This window comes from Papaver somniferum, chromosome 8, assembly GCF_003573695.1.
Source record: "Papaver somniferum cultivar HN1 chromosome 8, ASM357369v1, whole genome shotgun sequence".
NCBI lineage: Eukaryota > Viridiplantae > Streptophyta > Magnoliopsida > Ranunculales > Papaveraceae > Papaver > Papaver somniferum.
The window spans coordinates 158,271,252-158,286,812 of NC_039365.1; the positions used below are offsets into that span (position 1 = coordinate 158,271,252).

Below are 15,561 nucleotides of genomic sequence, written 5' to 3' on the forward strand. Positions count from 1 at the left end.
TTGGACCATATCTTCAACTTGCATAGCTCACTATTGTAAGCCAAAGAAGGACAAAGAAAGCTTTCAGCATCATTTTGAGTTTGGTTACCTGAGTTCAACATCGCCAATTGGTTTTAGAGCGGGTTATTAGCGACGAGTCGTTTGACCGCGCCTTTCCTCTGCGTCATCCGATTTAATTGTCCACGTGTTAGACCCAACGAGGTTACATGTGAGGGAGCGTGTTGAGATTATTATTATTAGTCTCATATTATCTGGATAATCTAAGATCCTGCGGTTTATAATCATATGGGCCTCTCCATTCATTCCCAATTACTTTTAAGTTGGATGCCCGTATTCTAACATGGCCCACGCATGAACATGACAATGCTTGTGATCTGATCCTGAAAAACATGATTCTCAAGAATCATCTCCAAAATGACCAAAACAAATTATTTTTTTAAAGAAATGGATGATTCATATTCTATGGGCCTATGGCCGAAACAAATTATTTAAAAAAAAATGGATGATTCATATTCTATGGGCCTATGGTCCTTTATACGAACGTGAGAGGTGTTCAGGTCATTTTTTTTTGAAACCTGTTTTGAGACATACTCAAATATTTTGAGACATACGTATACCTAAATTCGGCTGAAAAGTTATCAACCGAACCTAGACAAAAACATAGATTATCAACCGAACCTTGAGTATGCCTCAAAAAATTTGAGTATGCCTCAAAATATGTTTCTTTCTTTGATTCACCAAGAATTTTTGTATCTTTAGACTTTAAGTATCTGGAGCCTTTTTAAAAGACAAAGAGCACATCCCCTTAGGATGGTTTTTCTGCCTATCTGCTTTTTTTTTGGCCGATTGAACCATGGCTCGTACTTCATATAGTTAACGAATGTCGGTGCTAGTTTGGTTGTAGTCCATTAAAAAAAAAATCTTTAGAGAAAAGCAATGAAAATTCGACCAATGTCGACGTTTATGGACTAGCGAGCTTATGTCAAGTACTGAAATTTCCATTTTTGTTACGACCAAAACAAAGAACAATCGAAATCCCAAAAGAAAATTGCAAGCCCCATAACCATTAATTTTATTGAAGGACAAAAACCTAAAAACTTTAACAAAAACCTGGATTGGTTATAAAATCCTACTCATTGGAGTTCATTTCAAATCTAAACCGATATCTATCTTAGTATCTAAACCAAGACTCCAAAAATTGGAGTTTATTTCAAGTCTTTCAAGGTTAGATTTTAAAATTTGAAGTTCTTGATGTTCAGGGTTTACTATAAAACTCACTTACATTTTCTTTTATGTTTTCGGAAGATGACCCGACCAATAACTACTGGAGCTGAGGTATAATTTTTTATAGTCTTCATCTTATTAACCTACCACCTTTTAGTTTTGAGAATGTAATTTTATTTTATCCCGTAACATGTTAACTCTTGTGGATGATTCACCGTCATCCACGGCCAAAAATGATAGACGTCGTGTAACTTAATTTTTATCTAGCGTCTGCGTTTGATTCTTACATTTTCTTTTTTTCTTCTAAACTCAACAGCTGCAAGGAAAGACTAGTGCCATGGTAGTATGTTGGCTTCTGGGAAGCCTTTTCGTTTGGAACAGCATGTTAACTGCTGAAGATTACTACCTCTCATTGTTTCCGGTACACATTGTTTTCTAACCTTTTTGCAACTGCTTTGGAGATGACTTTAAGGTTCTTTTTATACATTTGGAAAACAATGATTTTAAAAACACAAAATTAGTTAAAAAAAATCAAAATCAATAATTCCTGGATGAAAAGAACATTTAGATTTTGATACTGTTTAAATGTACAAAAATGTAAAAATAGCCAGGATGTAAACAGTTTCATCTTACCCATTTTCAAATACTTTTTTTATTTTTAATTTACATCAGGATGCATCTAGTTTCATCCTTGCTATTTTTTAAGTTTAAGTCAGGATGAATCCAGTTTCATCCTTGTAATTTTTTTGGTGTTCATTTTCACTCATACTAATTTTTACTCGTCCATTTGAACCATGTTTTAAAAATACTTGGACAAATGACCAATTTTCCGTTTTAAAAAACCATCTAAAACACCCCCAAAGAGTAATGAGGAAAGAAACAAATTCTACAATACATTAGACTGATTATAAAAAAATTCTTCCTTCACAGCGGTATCATCCTACTAGGGTTTTCACAGTTGTTTATGTTCTATTTACTCTCGGAACAAGCTCAATTTTGGCGTACAACGAGACCACAGTAAACACAAGAAAGCGAAATTTAATTGGCTATCTCCTTTTCTTTTTAAGTGCGTTGTCAATTCCAATTGCGAGTACTCGATTCTATTCTTCTCATTTGTGGAGTTCTTTTTCTGTGCCTACTTCATTTTTGCATGACATAATATTTATAGGTTGACTTAGCTACTTCCGGGGATGGAGGTCTAGCGACATACGTTGGCCTATGCTGTATTGTCGTCCTTTCTGGACTTGGCGATGGATGTGTTGAAGGTGGAATGCTTGGGGATCTCTCCTTGATGTGTCCTGAGTTCATACAAGTAAGAGGTTCCTATTTTATTTTATTTTAATTATTCAACTTTGCTTGTTTTTGTTTTTTGTCTTGCTGATGGAAATGCTTGCAGTCATTCTTGGCTGTTGGGTCTGCATCGGGGGTTCTAACATCGGTTTTGAGGCTCAAAGCAGTGTTTGAAAACTTGAAGAATGGTCTTCGCAAGGGAGCAAGTATGCACAATCAATTTTATCAGTTACACTTACTTCATTCTTACTGTTAAAAAAAACACAAGCATTTTTGTTTCAGTGTTGGTGTGTTGTGGCTGCAACTTGACGTTAATAAATATCGGAAAATAGGTTATTTGTCCAAATATTTTTAAAACATGGTTCATATGGACGAGTAAAAAATTAGTATAGATGAAATGGACACAAAAAAATAGCAAGGATGAAACTGGATTCATCCTGACTTAAACTTAAAAAATAGCAAGGATGAAACTGGATGCATTCTGATGTAAATTAAAAATAAAAAAAAAGTATTTGAAAATGGGTAGGATGAAAATGTTTACATCCTGGCTATTTTTAAATTTTTGTCCATTTAAACAGTATCAAAATCTAAATATCCTTTTCACCCAGGAATTATTGATTTTGGTCTTTCTAACCAATTTTGTGAATACATATTTATCAACTAATCTCTTAATGCAATAATGTTCCTTGTGATCTCCGCACTTTTTGAGTTGTTGTGTCTACTACGCTACGCATTTGTCGTTGCAAAAATACCAGTTGTCAAATATTATCGCTCAAAGGCGGCTTCAGAGGGATCAAAAATAGTCGTTGTTGATTTAGCTTCGACTGGTGTTAAAATACGAGAAAACGAAATGGTATATCATTTGCATTGTAGGTGTAAATAAATGGCAGATCCAGGTGGAACAATTTCATGCTACAACTCACCAAAGAAGAGATAAAGCGCAGCACTGAATCATCTTCTATGACCCTAACACAGAGAACGAGATATCTACCAAAGCGCTCGTGAAGTAGGCACGTGTAAAGGGAAAGATCAGATGTGATGGAGAGATCCTATCAGGAATCAAGGAAGTAAATGCACTGACAAGAAAAGGAGGAAGAGAAGAGGAATCTTATCAGGGTGGGGGCCAGAGACCAACCGAATTTGACTCGGGTCGGGGCATAAGGCGACATCACTTCAAAAAGCAACGGGCTATCAGTATCGGGAAGGAGCATATCGGGAATATACTTATCAACATCAAGAAGCCGACATTGGAAGGAACTTTACCCACCACCCGAAGGAATCATCAAACAACATAGGTTGTGACAAACGTTGTAACTTCATTGTATTGGCATGTTAGCCTATAAATAGAGAGTCTTGTGAAGAGAAAAGGAGGGTAATCAGTAAGGAGAGAGAACACTAGATTAGTAAGGAGAGAGAGAACACTAGATTATTGTAGAGAGAATAAAAAGGTTATTGGAGAGATTCATACTTTGTAACCTTGAGTGGAGTAATAAGATCATCCTTTCACCTCGTGGACGTAGGTAATCATGCCGAACTACGTATACTCTTGTGTTCTTATGAGTCTCTTGCTTGTTTACTTTATTTGCAAATGTTTGAGATCTGTTGGATGTAGTAGTAGGATTTTCCACATCTACATGCATTTTGATTCAAAAGTAAGTTCAATAACATTACAATGACGTCTGAAATTTTTCTAAAATAAGATTCTGAATTTTTAATACTATGCAGTCTGAAGAGGGTCATAATGATACAGTAGAGCGTCTTAGTCGTACGCAGTTTTCTTCTTGAAAACAAAGAATTTGTGTTTCTGGTGTCCATGTTGACGTATTTAATTTTCCCTTGGTTCTTAGCAGAAGATACCGGGAAGCATGGCTTGGGCACTTGGTAATAACTCTAATCTCTCTTCCAAGCATTTTCATTCTTGGTCTCCTGCAAAGCGGCGATATAAAACGGTAATTTCAAATTTCCTTCAAAACAAGATAAACAAGCATTACTAAATGAAGATGTTTGAACTTGATTCATTGATAACTTGGTCTATTTTCTGACAGTGAGCGTGTTTAAAATTTTCAGGTATGTTTGAACTTGATTCATTGATAACTTGGTCTATTTTCTGACAGTGAGCGTGTTTAAAATTTTCAGGTATGCACTTGTTCTACTAGCAATGTTTAATGTGTTGGATTTAGTCGGGAGATACATTCCCATGGTAGAAAGTTTGAAGTTGAAGTCGAGAAGGGGCCTTATGATTGCAACCGTTTCTCTTTTTGCACTTATTCCAGTTTTCTATTTCACATCCAAATATGGAGACCAAGGTTGGATGCTACTTTTGACATCCATATTAGGATTAAGCCATGGTTATCTCAATGTTTGCTACTTTACTGTTGCACCCCAAGGTTATAAGGTTAGTTGTGAGTTTTAAATGTAGTGATTTAGCTTAATGATAAGAGGCAATGTTTTTCAAGTTCGTTCTCGTCAAATGACTAAAGTGTGTTTTCCGGGGCCTGTAACTACCGGAAATCCAGTAGCACACCCAAATAAGAAAAGAAACAAATCTAAGACATGATAAAGTTTTTGGATGAAAAATTCTTTATTAATTAACCACTCCAAGTAGTGAAAAATACAATTTCTCAAGTACAAGGAAACCCTAATCTCTCACCCTAAGCAAAGCTCTCTCCCTCCCTCCTCCGAATTCGACCCCTCTTTACATTACCCAAGGACCCCTATTTATAACCAATTGACCCTAGTGGTGTACATCTCATTTTACTTCGTCAGTATCTCGTGGAGATGCTTTATACTTCGCCCAGATCATTTTCCATAAGTTTTCCCCTTTCTTTCGCTGACAACTTTGGATGTTTTTCGGGACATCTGTCCCTTTTCTTGCTCCATAATTTACTGACTTCGCCAATTATCTTTTCATCCAAGTAACCTTACTTCGTCCATCTTTATTTCGTGGTTGGTGTCTTCTGGGTACTCCAACTGATTCTTCGCAGTTTAGATTCTTTATACGAGATACTTCGTTTTTAGGGTTCTTCCTCTTCGTGCTTCGTGTTATTAGTTAGTAGCGAGGTAATTCTGACATTTGATTTGACAAGTCACTGAACGAGATATTTAAGTGAGATTCTTAACTCCTATCTCGTGCCTTCCTGTGCGGCCACGTGGTGAACCTATCTTGTGTACCTACATTTTTTCTTTTCTTATTTCGTTCGAGTCTTATGAGAATGGAATAAGAACCGGTTGGGATTCCTTGGCTTCCACGTTCTCCACCTTCTTGCTTCCACATGGCCACGTTCTCCTGGTAACTGGTTACTACCGGTCAAGTTTCCTAGAACATGTCGTCAACCTGGTCTGCCGGTAACCTTCCACTTGCTTATAATACCTCGTTTTAGCTCTAGTTTGGGGTTTCCTTCTTTTTGTTTAATACCTTTTTTCCGTGAACTCAAGCTATTTTTCCTTCTGCTCCTGTCTCTGCCTTTATAGTTACCCTTCTTTTCTCTCAACTGTCTTGCCTTTCTTTTCATCATTATGGCTCCAAAGAAGGTATCAACCCCTACTCAACTTAAAACTCTTGAGGATTTCCAAGCAGATTTCCATAAGATGGGTTTGTCTTTAACCCCTTCCATTGACTCCTCTGTGATTCCTCCCATCTCTGCAACTCCTAATATGGAACTAAACTATCGATGGATTCTGTCCGACACTTGTTCTGCAGACAAGATGATTGTCATTGTTGGTCAGTTAAGAGTTGGGTTGTTCTTTCCCCTTTACGATCATTTTAATCCCATTTTTCTCGAGATTTTGAACAAGCTTTAATGTGGAGTCTTTCAGCTTTCTGGTAATGCAATTCGTATTTCCAACGAGTTTGTACCTCGCTCAGGAAAAGGTACTTCGCTGGTTCCATCAACAACTGAGGAATTCAACCCTCGCGACTATAGTGCAGACTCCTTCGCGGCTAGCTATTCCGCAAGGTTTATAAGCACTAATAAGTATTAAGAGTGGGGCATTGAGCTCATCCATAAGACTATCTCGGCCTCGTTCAAAGCTCCTCTTTTAAACATGGATCTTCTCAAACTGTCACAGGACGAAGACTGGGCGAGGTTCCCTCTAGTGGTAGGGGGTCCCTTGGTCTGGGTTTCAACGAGAAAGGGATTCCCCGAAAAGGTCCCCTTTTCAAACACTGTTATCTCGCCGGTTGCGATCCTTGGAAGCTTCGCTGGTCTGTGCCCACTGAGGTATTTCTTCGTCTCTTAAACCTTTACCTAGTTTTTGGGCTTTGCTCATTCTCACACCCCTTTCCCTTTTTATTTAGTATGAGATACCTGTTGCTGGTCTTCTCAAAGCGTCCAAGGATGGGGATGTTACTGCTGACTCTCATGCTCTTAAACAAGTAACCACTTCCCCCATCATTCTATTTTATATGGTATAAACTTAAGCTCTAACCCTTTATTCTTCGTAGGATGATATTCCCCTTGTTAAACAACCTCCTTCTGAACCAACTGGGGGTCGGAAAAGACGTGACCCTACTTAGACTTCCCCTTCAAATCAGGTATCTCTATTTCATCGAACTTGTTTTTCACGTGTTATAATCCTTTGTTTATCAATCGTATTGGTCATGTTACTTCGCATACTACATCTTCTCATGTCCTTCCTTATGGAGAACCCAAGAGGAAGCGTCGGACCTTAGATCTGGCTAGCTTGACTGCGGTTAGGAGCTCTGTTGATGCTCCAAGTCAACCTTCAGCTCCTAAGCATCAATCTTCCCATTCCCGTACAACTGCTTCCCCCAAGGTTGCTGATCCTCCTATTCCCCCTTCTCTAGGTGAGCATCATGAGAAACCCACGGCGAAACCCCCTTCTCACGAAAAAGGGAAGCAAGAGGCTTTGTCTGTGATGTCCAACCCCATCTATGATCCTGATATGAAGTTCCTTCAAGATATCTATAACAAGGCTCGCGAAGATCCCGCTACGAGATCTCGTGCACTTGAATCTTTGGTGACTTTCAGTGCTGACGACTTTCTTTATCAAGATTCTTCCGTGATACTTAATGCTTCTATGAATTTGACTCTACAACAACATTTCGCTTTAATAAATTCGGTGAGCCCTACATATTTTTTCCACAACATCTTTACAGTACTTCGTGGTTTATTATTAAATTCTGTTTCGACGATTTACACGAGGTCAATCTTCATATGGCCAGCTTAGTGGATGTTAGGTTAGTTCGAGAGAAGATGAAGAAGGATGATGCTCAAATCAAGGCATTGACGAAGGAGCTCAAAGAGGAGAAGGAGTATTGAAGAAATCAAGAGAAGAAGATGGAGAAGCTTCGAAGTAAGTTTTCTTCCCTCGTAAGTGCATTTGTTGCCTTTCCTTTTACTTCTGTTATTTTTTTATTTCGTGTTTTGTCAAGCTCGATGCATGCAACGCCAAATGGATATTTCTGAAATGTCTTCCTCGATGGAAGATATTCGCGCTGAGAATATGAACCTCGTGACTCACAATGATTGTTATGTATCTGAAAACTTGATCTTGAACGAGAAGGTCGAGACCCTTTTCTCGCAAGTGGACCGCCTGTCTACCGCCTGTTCTCATAACGAAGAGCTGAACCTTCATCTTCACAACGAGAACGAGCGCTTTAAGTTATAACTTCAACGGGTTAACATTTCCCTTACTACCTCGAGGAATCTTCATGCTTCGTCATTATCGGCCTATAAGAGACTGAAGGAAGACATCGAGCGCATGATCAGTAGAAAAAATCAGGTTGTGGTTGATCTTCGCAAATCTCGTAATAAAATAGCTGGTTTAAACGAGGAAATTGATTTTCTGAAGAAAAAGGTGGAATTTATTCAGGCTCAGCTGGATAACCCTTCACACTCAAAGTCTGTCAAATCTTCCTCCCGAGTCAAGTCTGCGGATCTACGCAAAAACGAGGTGCTCTTTTCATTCAACCCAGCAAAGATACTTCAAAGTCAGGTCATGGTAAAGGCTGGGACAATGCGTATCACGAGTTATGCGTTCAACTTCAAGAGTCAGATCTAAGAATCTCCTGGATGAATCATTTTCATTCTGATATCCAAAAAACTTTGAATACCACTATCTTATAGATGGAAGGTAGCTCTAGGTGCAACGCGAGAAACTATTGGTTATGTCAAATTTCAGATTTCTGATAAAATCTAGTTTTATTTTTGAAGAATCCGAAGACCGTTACAAGAATCAGGTTCTTCAGCTTTCCCTCGAAAGGGATGAGTCTCGCCAAGAAGTTTCTCGCCTCAAAGATGAGGTTAAGGATTTGAATGCTGATATTGATGGGATGATAGAAGATTCTGAAAAAGTAGCGAAGTTATCTCGCAAGAATACTCAGGACCACTGGGTTTCTATCTTCAGCAACTACTGCGACGAGCAAGGCATTCCTCATCCCACTTTTCCTCTGGAAGTCTTTTCTGACGACGAGCAACCAGTCAACCGCGAGATTATCTCGGGTGGAGAAGAGAGACTCCTTGAAAGTGAGGAGGAACAAAAAACCGGTGCGAAGATGGTCGAGGAGGAAGAGTCCAAGGATGATTTTGCTTCCACGAGTTCTTTAGGACAACCTTTAAATCTTGATGCAGATACTGGTGCTGGTCTTGGCGGGGCTGGTGGTGAAATACCTAAGACAACAATTACTGATGGTGCTCTTTTTCAACAACAATCTTAGTTTCCATTCTCTCATGTTTCTCAACTTTAGTTATGATAACAATCTCTTTATCTGGGCGCTCCCAAGCTTGGGGGCAGAACACCTTGACTTTTCTTTTATATATTTATGGTTGTCTTTAAGTAATACTTTTAAATATTATAATTTTCCATTTCGTCAAGTATATACTCGCCGAGGGAATACTCAAAAGGATAACAAAATTTAAAGTATATACTTGTCTCTTATTCTTTTGTGTATTTCCGAGGTATGGAATGAAAAGTTGGGATCCCGTTATTTTGATTTTGCGTACAAGCTTTGAACTTTGTAACTTGCCTCATTGCGTGTTCTTACTTTAATTTTTCGCTTGTGCTTCTCATGTTGTCTTTACTCTCGCTGCTTAACCTTTCCCCATTGTCCTTTGTCTGCCTTCGTCTTTTTACTCATTTCATGATAATTTTGCTTTATATATTGCGGTTATGTTATTCATTCATGTGTTTATTTCCAAGGTCTTATTGTGCCTCATCCTTTTTGAAGGATCTTAATTCGACGAAGTATCAGGCGCTTATTATTTTTTCAAATAATAATCCATCCACCTCGTCTTAACATTTTGTGAACCCCATTTCGCGACAGTGCGACAGGCCTATCCATTCCCATGAATGTTATCCCCATGACATTACCGTCTTTTTTGGTCACCCAGCTTCCTAATATGGAAGGTGCCATCCCTTCGTATTCCCCCTGATTGCCCCTTCAAGGAGGTTAACCCTAACATGCATGTTGGTCTCCTCCCATCCAGTTATTACGACATTCAGTTGTTTTCGTGACTTTTTATCCCCTTCGCCAATATGGCTTGAGGATACGAAGTCACACCCTAAGTGAGGTTTCTTTGGGATAGAGTGCATTGTAGCCAAGACTTGCCATGCGGTCATGGACGGTAACGCTCCAGACGTCCCAGGCACCCACAGCTCAACCGAATACGTCGGCTCCTTGGTCATACTCCACACTCCTTACCGAAGGCCATCATAAAAGGGACCCTCAGCGGATAGGTCTTATCATTTCCCTAGCTTCCTTTCTGAGAGTTGTTCACGACATGTGTTAGGTCTTGCCTCTTGTACTTTCATGCGAACTAGGGTGCATGTCGTGGATTCTCAGACTTCTTAGGCCAAGGGTTTACGTTTCCCTAGAAACCATTCATTTCGTGGGTCTTATTCTCCTCCTAATCTGAGGTCTTACTTGCCTATGGTTCGTGTTATTTTAAATGACTTATGGAAATCCGTATCTTTGAATCGGTTCATCAAACTTCAAAATATTATTGCTATTATATTGTAAATCTGGTACATTGCCCAATGATAAGTTCATAAGTACATTTTCTCGTTTGTATGATTCTTTCTCGATATCAGCGTTCTTCTTCTAGGCAGATATGCTTTGACTGATACCTTTTCAAATCCTTCATCTTCACCTCGTTTCTGATCTTGAACAATGTTGAAAATAAGGGGTGTCTGGATGACAGTGCATAAATGAACGATCGTATTAAATCTTCTTCTGATAGCCTTCCCTTTAGTTATTTTCAAATCGCATCCCATCTCGCCACAATACTTCGCAAGCTTTCGTTTTCCCTTTGTTTCAACGAAAACAAGGATGTTATTTCTGGTTTGCATGGCTCACTTCTTGCACATTTATTCATCGTTTCTGGCTCTTCCCACGTTCCAGATTTTCTCCCCGTCACTGAGTCATTACTCGATGCAATTTTTCTCCTTGCCACCATCAGTTGCTGCATACGATATTCCTTTTCCCTGAACTCCCTCCTTCTGCTTTCTATGGCTCTTTTCAAATCTTCTTGTTCATTTCGTTACCCTCTCCCCTTTCTATCTCGCCAATACTCATGACGTCCTTCAGTTGCTAATTTCTTTCCAGAAGCATTTTCTCCTCTTTGGGTGTTACGTTCCGTTTGTTTTCTTTTTAGGTGATTGTTCTTAATCAAAAGCTTTTCATTTTTCCTTTCTAGCCTTATTCATTTTCTTACCAAATCTTCCTTCCTTCGTCTTTCTTGGTAGAGCTCCTCCTTGAATTGTTCCATCTCCTTGTCTTCGTCGTATTCGTCATTTTTCTTACCAAAATGACTGGGCAGTTCGACACTTTTCTCAACCTCTTGTATCGATACCTTCTTGCGCTTGGAATTGTTTGTCTTTGCTCTGCCGTGAGGGGTTCGTTTTTCCTTGGTGATGGGGGTCTATTTCTCGCTTCTCACTACTTCGCTCCGTTCAGCTATTTTTCCCTTCTTCGTTTTTCCACTTGGATTTATTTCAATTTGGCCTTCCTTATCCGGATTTTTCTCGCGATCTTTATCATTGGCAATCGCTATCTTTTCTGCCTCTTCCATGCATTTCTGCATTGCAATGTTCTCTTCGCTTATCCCAATGTGAACACCATCAGTTGCTCCGATCTATTTGCTTCGCATACCTTCTTCTTTTGTTCTATCTTCCTTCTCAGTTTTTTATCATAGTTGTGGACATCCTTTTCAATACAATCTCGCGCATCCTTTAGATCTCCCTTAATCTCTCCTACTCCGCTTGGCATGGGAAACCACATGGCCTGATGATATGTAGATGCAACCCCTTTTATCCCATGTATCCACGGACGTCCTATAAGAGCGTTATAAGGTGAGTCTATATCTATCACACAAACAGTAACTTTTGTTTCCAACTCACCCGCGAAAATCTTCACGACTAATTCTACCTTTAGTTTTGATGCAACCCAGTTGAACCCATATATGTTGTATGTCAATGGTACAAGGTATGAATCTTTGTACCCCATGGTTCTAAATGCATGATAAAAGAGTATGTCGACTGAGCTCCCCATATCCACCAAGATTATGTCTATTGCGCAGATTTTCTCTTTCTTGACTTCGTCATCCTCCCACTTTGAGTATCTCCCAAAATTTAAGGTTATGACCAACGGCTCTGTGTGCGAACTCCTCCCTATGGTGTGTCCTTTGCTGAGAATGTTATATCCCTCTTTTGCCACTATTATAATGGATCCTTCTTCGCCACACTGAATATCTCATTCCCTTCGAAGTCCCTCTTATGCACTTTTTTGAGTATATTATCATGGAAATTTTGAATGTTCTTGGCTGAATGTATTATCGAATTATAATTCAGTTTGTCGGTTCCCCGATCTAATTCGATTCGGTACACTTGTTTATTTTTGCCAGGTGGGGGTGGGGGCGGTTGTACATATCCCTCCATAAAATGAGCGAGCTTCCCCTGTTCCACTAGTCGAAGTATAATCCTTCGGATGTTTCGGCAGTCATTCGTGTGATGCCCATGAAACCGATGATACATGCAAAATTCATGAATCCTAGTGCTCGAAGGTGGTTCTCTTCCCAGATTCAGTGGGGGCGGAATCTCTTCTATCAACACTATCGCTTTCCATACCTTCTCCACAGTTGTATTTAGTCTAGGAAGCTTTACATCTTCAAAGGCCGATGCATTTGGTCTTCGCTCTCCAAACCTAGATCCTTGATTGCTTCTGTGCTGATATCCTGTGTTATGGCTTCGGGGCTCATAATTCCTTCCCCTTGACTCCTCGTATCTCTGTTGATCGATCCACTCCTGATCTCTGCTTGACACGGCTACAAGTTTCGCCGAAACTGGGTTGAAGGTTCCCCTTTCTCATATTTCGGATCATCCTCCACAACATGTATTGTTCTTGGTAATAGCCTTGAATTTCCTTCTTTTGCTGGAAGTGGTGTTACTTCGCTGACTTTCCTTTGCTTCTCTTCCAACGCTATGTATTCCTATTGGTACTCCCTTAATTCATTCATCATCAAGGAATTCCGGATTATGAATATTTGGGTGTACAATAGGTCGGTCGAGAATAAGGCGTTCACGAAGGATAGGATAAAATTTTACTCATCAACTCGTCCCGCAAGTTCCATACGCACTGTCCTCCATCTCGTTACTAGTCCCCGCAAACTTTCCGTTGGTCTTCGCTTTAGGTTAAACAAGGTCTCGATTCCCAGTCTCAGCGAGTTGTTACTTATGTAAGTTGTTAGGAATATTCTCTGTAGGTCTTTAAATGACGAAATAGACCTTTCCGGTAGCCAGTTGAACCATGCCAATGCTTCGCCGGTCAAGCTCGCCGGGAAGTATTTACAGAGCACCGCTTCATTTCGTCCCCACTGCATCAATGATAGAGTGTACTGCTTGAAGTGTTGCACAACACTTTCCGATCCGCTGAATATGCTTGAAAGTGTTGGTAGTACGCACTTCTCAGGAATGTACGCATACATTATCTCGTAGGTGAATGGGAATTTTTCTGCCTCCTCTATCGCCTCTTCCAGTTGCACCCTTCCACATCTCCGCGAATTGTTTATCAGCGTGCTCATATCTTGTAGCTCATTCAAGACCTCTTGGTTCAGGTTTCCTCCATTTTTTTTCGTGACGGTCGTCTCTCATTACACTAAGCCTCCCCTTCCCCCTTCCGATTTCTTTTTCATGTCTCCGGTTTACATCGTGTTGCCTTTCCTCTTCTCGCCTCATTTCCTTTTCGTTCCTCCTTTCTTCTTCGTATCTCCTTCTTTGATATTCCCATCTCATTTCCTCCAACGCTCTCCTCAGATATGTTTTTTCACTGCCTTCCCTTTGCCGTCTTTTTCGTGGCTCTCCTCCATCGTCCTCATGGGAAAATATCCTTCGTCGCGGCTTTTCCTCCTCTGACGATATCGTGTTTCCTTCCGAGTCCATGGCGTCATCTTATGCTTCCTCGTTAAGTTGGCGATTTTGTAGCTACAACCTAGCATTTTGTCTCATCAGTTGGGCATGTTTCTCCGTTAAATCCATGTCTCGTTCCTGTTCAAGGCGAAGTGTTTCCCTTAGCTGCTCCAACGTCATGTGTTCTTCATCAATGTTTCCTTCCAACTCTTCGTGGGTCATTTCTTATTCGGCATCGGTGTCCGTGTCAGAAGTGCGTATTGATCCTTCCCTAAAATCATATTCTTCGGCCTGATTATTCCGTCGTCGGTTCACGCCTTTCCTTTCCCCTGCAACCGATGTTTCTCCCTTTTCCATTCTTCCTCCTTTCTTCGCTTCCAATCGCTTGCTTCTTCTTGTCGATATCAAGTGCCTCGATCGATCTGGTACTCTGGCCATCGACTGATCCTTGGTTTGGTATCTCTAAATCTACTTCCGCTTCTACGATGCAACACCCAAAGATTACCCCCTCTCCTATATCTCTAATCTTAACTACGAATGAATTGTTTAAGATCTACAAAACCCTAATTTTAAAACAATCGCCGAAATCTCTAACTTCTACAAATTTAACAGTTTCAACCTTTCCCAAACTCTTAGATGAGGATAAATCCCTGATCTAAGTCCCTGTTTCTGGACGCCAAAATGTAACTACCGGAAATCCAGCAGCACACCCAAGTAAGAAAAGAAACAGATCTAAGACATGATAAAGGTTTTGGATGAGAAATTATTTATTAATTAACCACTCCAAGTAGTGAAAAGTACAAGTTCTCGAGTACAAGGAAACCCTAATCTCTCACCCTAAGCAAAGGTCGCTCCCTCCTTCGAATTCGACCCCTCTTTACATCACCCAAGGACCCCTATTTATAGACCAATTGACCCTAGTCGTGTACAACTCTTACTTCGTATTTATCTCATGGAGATGATTTATACTTCACCCAGATCATTTTACATAAAGTTTTCCCATTTCTTTCGCTGACAACTTTGGATGTTTGTCGGGACAGCTGTCCCTTTTCTTGCTCCATAATTTACTGACTTCGCCAATTATCTTTTCATCCAAGTAACCTTACTTCGTCCATCTTTATTTCGTGGTTGGTGTCTTGGTGGGTACTCCAACTGATTCTTCGCAATTTAGATTCTTTATACAAGATACTTCGTTTTTAGGGTGCTTCCTCTTCATGCTTCGCGTTATTAGTTAGTAGCGAGGTAATTCTGACGTTTGATTTGACAAGTCACCGACCGAGATCTTTAAGTGAGATTCTTCAGTCCTATATCGTTCCTTCCTTTGCGGCCACGTGGTGAACCTATTTTGTGTACCTACAGGGTCAGAGAAAAATTCCTTGGGGAATTTTCTTACAATTTTTGTTCTCGGAGGTTTGGCTATCGGCATAGCACTTGATTGGCTGTGGCTTATTGGAAAGGGCTGGTGACATTTTGTAGCATTATTTTCTTTACATTCAGGTGTGTTTGTAAGAAATGGTTAAACTTCTTTAGGGATTCTAGTTTTATTGAAATTAGGTTCTTAATACACCAAAATTGTTTCATTTTTTATCCTGGCTTAATTGGGGTATACCCAGATTAATTGGGGTATACCCATTTTTTTCCCAACCACAATAATGGGTTAAGGGATACCTAATATGTGTAAAG

General features: G+C 39.9%; 1 pseudogene; it reads left to right on the forward strand.

Annotated features, from left to right (window-relative positions):
- The first annotated feature begins 1,183 nt into the window (after nt 1–1,183).
- Nucleotides 1,184–15,344, forward strand: LOC113301420 (annotated as a pseudogene).
- Nucleotides 15,345–15,561: the final 217 nt, after the last annotated feature.